The sequence below is a fragment of the Schistocerca piceifrons genome, unplaced genomic scaffold (assembly GCF_021461385.2).
Source record: "Schistocerca piceifrons isolate TAMUIC-IGC-003096 unplaced genomic scaffold, iqSchPice1.1 HiC_scaffold_939, whole genome shotgun sequence".
Taxonomy (NCBI): Eukaryota; Metazoa; Arthropoda; class Insecta; order Orthoptera; family Acrididae; genus Schistocerca; species Schistocerca piceifrons.
Window position 1 is genome coordinate 10001 of NW_025729211.1, and position 5000 is coordinate 15000.

The 5000-nt window shown below is 53.2% G+C and overlaps 1 non-coding gene across 1 annotated transcript in view; it reads left to right on the forward strand.

The window, feature by feature from the left end:
- Positions 1 to 3592: 3592 nt before the first annotated feature.
- Positions 3593 to 5000, forward strand: part of LOC124772425 — a 1909-nt gene continuing 501 nt past the window's right edge. Inside the window, exon 1 of the ribosomal RNA XR_007014013.1 lies at positions 3593 to 5000. This exon is cut by the window's right edge and continues 501 nt beyond it. This is a non-coding gene — a ribosomal RNA (small subunit ribosomal RNA).

Genomic DNA, 5000 nt, shown 5'->3' on the forward strand with positions numbered 1-5000 from the left:
CACTGTACGGCGTCCGATACCGAGCCATCAGCATGTCGGTCCCCATGCGCGTTGCACTCGCACTCGCAGTCGCAAAAACGTGGGGCAAATATATTACGCGGAAGAGTTATAACAGACCGAGCCCCACTGCATGAGGGGAGTCTTTGTCACTAATGTACACAGATGGAACATTTTGGACTGGAACCAGATTACCCGTACACACGGCGCTGATTAGTAATCAATGCAGAGCCATCAAACTACAGAATATATATACAACTGTCCGTATACATGCTGAAAGAGTCTGCCCACAATGGGAACCACACGTCAGCCAGCCACTCTGATCACGCACCACTCTCTGCTTCTAACGGGCGCACATACAATATGTAAGCACCAGCATGGAACAACATCCAGTGCATCCTCTCCGCCACATTACACAATCCACACTATCACAACCAGACCAGGAGGTCCATGCGGAAAATACAATATCCCACCCTTTCGACATCCACCATTGCGCAGATCAGGCACCAACACCCACACATGTCCTATACAACGGTGCACCCAACATCACAATAGTACCTCCTGTCACAGCGCACAAACAATGACATGAGTCAAAGACACAGGTCTGACACAAGCATAGAATTGGAGCGCCGCCTCTAATAAGCCAAAGGTGCATCCTGACGTGACAAATCTGATCATGTCACAAGCATTCACTTACTATAATCACTATCAACGAACCTGCCGCCCCCGCCCCCCCCTACACCTTTCCTTACCACAACGTGTAACCTAACCTAACCTAACCTATGTTGTACCTTAACCTAACCTATGTTGTACCTTAACCTAACCTATGTTGTGCCTTAACCTAACCTATGTTGTGCCTTAACCTAACCTATGTTGTGCCTTAACCTAACCTATGTTGTGCCTTAACCTAACCTATGTTGTGCCTTAACCTAACCTATGTTGTGCCTTAACCTAACCTATGTTGTGCCTTAACCTAACCTATGTTGTGCCTTAACCTAACCTATGTTGTGCCTTAACCTAACCCATGTTGTGCCTTAACCTAACCCATGTTGTGCCTTAACCTAACCCATGTTGTGCCTTAACCTAACCCATGTTGTGCCTTAACCTAACCCATGTTGTGCCTTAACCTAACCCATGTTGTGCCTTAACCTAACCCATGTTGTGCCTTAACCTAACCCATGTTGTGCCTTAACCTAACCCATGTTGTGCCTTAACCTAACCCATGTTGTGCCTTAACCTAACCCATGTTGTGCCTTAACCTAACCCATGTTGTGCCTTAACCTAACCCATGTTGTGCCTTAACCTAACCCATGTTGTGCCTTAACCTAACCCATGTTGTGCCTTAACCTAACCCATGTTGTGCCTTAACCTAACCTATGTTGTGCCTTAACCTAACCTATGTTGTGCCTTAACCTAACCCATGTTGTGCCTTAACCTAACCCATGTTGTGCCTTAACCTAACCCATGTTGTGCCTTAACCTAACCCATGTTGTGCCTTAACCTAACCCATGTTGTGCCTTAACCTAACCCATGTTGTGCCTTAACCTAACCCATGTTGTGCCTTAACCTAACCCATGTTGTGCCTTAACCTAACCCATGTTGTGCCTTAACCTAACCCATGTTGTGCCTTAACCTAACCCATGTTGTGCCTTAACCTAACCCATGTTGTGCCTTAACCTAACCCATGTTGTGCCTTAACCTAACCCATGTCGTGCCTTAACCTAACCCATGTCGTGCCTTAACCTAACCCACGTCGTGCCTTAACCTAACCCACGTTGTCGCCTAACGTAACCCACGTTGTCGCCTAAACCTGCTCTGTAATTGTTATACGACTCGTTCAATTAGTGTAGTGTTGCCCACCCGCAACCCTCGCAATATAGTTCGCTACTCGCACTCCCCGCTCCCCTGTGTATCGCTTCATGTTAAACACCTTGCAAGTCTTGCTCACTTTCCACATGCTCCTGCTGTACACTGTAATGTGGATGGCAGCAGGACGTACATGCCGCCCCTCCCCACGTCCCCACCTTGCCCCCTGCCTTCGCAAGCTGGTTGGTGAGAACTTTGCATGTTCAATGCCCTCCGCATGCGACGTACTCAGGCTACGTTGTGGTGCGGCCTGTGTCAACTGTCCGCTAATGTCGTACGCGTAAACCACAATCTGTACTGCACATTCGTCCTTATGTACTGAATGATACATCGTGGCACATGTGTGACCGTACAACGACTGCGCCCAAAAACGGCGGACCATACAGTGCAAATATTGTGCACGCAGCTACGTGTCGTCTCCCTATGAGAGCTGGATTGCAGTGTGGTACGCCATAGAGACGTGTGGGAGGAACGGACGCCGTGGATGGCGATCAGCATGAGCTGTCTGTTGATGTATTCGGACCTAGTCGTCTCTCCTCACACACCGTGATGGCATGGTGCACCGCGTTCCATATCTGCGACATGCTACAGAGGCCGGTTGACAGTCGTTCGAGCAATGGACATCGCATACGTACGGGGGCCACCTTCCACGTATTGTCTAGGCGTGCACATTTTGTTGCGTGTATGTGGGCAGACGTAGTGTGGCGTGACACCTGACACAGGCATGCAATAATCGTGGAAGTTGCAAATGGCGATGGACGCCTGCGTTTTCTGGTGAAGTTACGCAAATGAACAAATGGTAACCTGTTGTGGTGCGGTTGTTCTCGCTAGGGGTGAATCGGTGATGGCGACGATAGGTTGAGGTACTAACCGGTTGTTCCAGCGATACCCACCATGCCGACGAAACTGAACGGCATCTGGGTGTGAAGCGATACGCGGCGGTGGCTGGGTGGGACCGTCCCCGGCCGGTGAGGGGGCGCCTCCCGGCGTGCTGGCCGCGCGGTGCGTGGGCGCACGCGCTACAGCCGGCTGGTGGGGGCGGCCAGTGGCAGGCGCGCCGGCCGACGGACGCGGCAGGCGTCGCAGCTGCGCGCCGGCGCACCCTGCGCGCGGCGCCGTGCGGCCAAAGTAGGTCCTCGCGGGCCCGGTGCGAAGCGCGGTGGACATCTTCAGTGTGCTGGTCCGATTGAGGACTGTGTGCGTTGAGGATGCGCTGCCGCCCGGCGCTCGGCGCCGCGACGCCGTCTGCTGCTCGGTCGCCCCAGCGGTTCTCGCTGGTGGTTTGTATCGCAGCTGTGCGGATGTGTTGGCGCGTGCGCTGTGCTGGGAGAGTTCGCTTCGGCACCCAAGTGGGGCTTTTGTCCTTCTGTGGCGCTGGCGTTGGAGCTGCCGGTCACCGTAGGTGGCGCGTGTTGTCTCCCGCCGGCAATGCCACGACAGCACGCTCCCGGGCCTCTGTCGGCAGCGGCAAGCTCAGTTGGGAGCACGGGTGGTCGCACCGAAAGCGTCTACTCGCCTAACTCCGGGCGATTGCGCCTCTCTCGAACCCGACCAAGTACTTGGGACGGCGCTGCGCGCCGCCGGGACCTGAGAGGGTTTCGAGGTGTATTGTGCAGGGGAGCTCAGCCTCCTCCTGTTTGCAGAATGATTGAGCGGACGCTTGCGTGTTCGCGCGGGCCCCCGGGACACACTCCCGGGCGGCCGGCTGCTCAGCTCTAGTTGACGCAGCTCCCTGGTTGATCCTGCCAGTAGTCATATGCTTGTCTCAAAGATTAAGCCATGCATGTCTCAGTACAAGCCGCATTAAGGTGAAACCGCGAATGGCTCATTAAATCAGTTATGGTTCCTTAGATCGTACCCACGTTACTTGGATAACTGTGGTAATTCTAGAGCTAATACATGCAAACAGAGTCCCGACCAGAGATGGAAGGGACGCTTTTATTAGATCAAAACCAATCGGTCGGCTCGTCCGGTCCGTTTGCCTTGGTGACTCTGAATAACTTTGGGCTGATCGCACGGTCCTCGTACCGGCGACGCATCTTTCAAATGTCTGCCTTATCAACTGTCGATGGTAGGTTCTGCGCCTACCATGGTTGTAACGGGTAACGGGGAATCAGGGTTCGATTCCGGAGAGGGAGCCTGAGAAACGGCTACCACATCCAAGGAAGGCAGCAGGCGCGCAAATTACCCACTCCCGGCACGGGGAGGTAGTGACGAAAAATAACGATACGGGACTCATCCGAGGCCCCGTAATCGGAATGAGTACACTTTAAATCCTTTAACGAGTATCTATTGGAGGGCAAGTCTGGTGCCAGCAGCCGCGGTAATTCCAGCTCCAATAGCGTATATTAAAGTTGTTGCGGTTAAAAAGCTCGTAGTTGGATTTGTGTCCCACGCTGTTGGTTCACCGCCCGTCGGTGTTTAACTGGCATGTATCGTGGGACGTCCTGCCGGTGGGGCGAGCCGAAGGCGTGCGACCGCCCCGTGCGTGCTCGTGCGTCCCGAGGCGGACCCCGTTGAAATCCTACCAGGGTGCTCTTTATTGAGTGTCTCGGTGGGCCGGCACGTTTACTTTGAACAAATTAGAGTGCTTAAAGCAGGCAAGCCCGCCTGAATACTGTGTGCATGGAATAATGGAATAGGACCTCGGTTCTATTTTGTTGGTTTTCGGAACCCGAGGTAATGATTAATAGGGACAGGCGGGGGCATTCGTATTGCGACGTTAGAGGTGAAATTCTTGGATCGTCGCAAGACGAACAGAAGCGAAAGCATTTGCCAAGTATGTTTTCATTAATCAAGAACGAAAGTTAGAGGTTCGAAGGCGATCAGATACCGCCCTAGTTCTAACCATAAACGATGCCAGCCAGCGATCCGCCGCAGTTCCTCCGATGACTCGGCGGGCAGCCTCCGGGAAACCAAAGCTTTTGGGTTCCGGGGGAAGTATGGTTGCAAAGCTGAAACTTAAAGGAATTGACGGAAGGGCACCACCAGGAGTGGAGCCTGCGGCTTAATTTGACTCAACACGGGAAACCTCACCAGGCCCGGACACCGGAAGGATTGACAGATTGATAGCTCTTTCTTGATTCGGTGGGTGGTGGTGCATGGCCGTTCTTAGTTGGTGGAGCGATTTGTCTGGT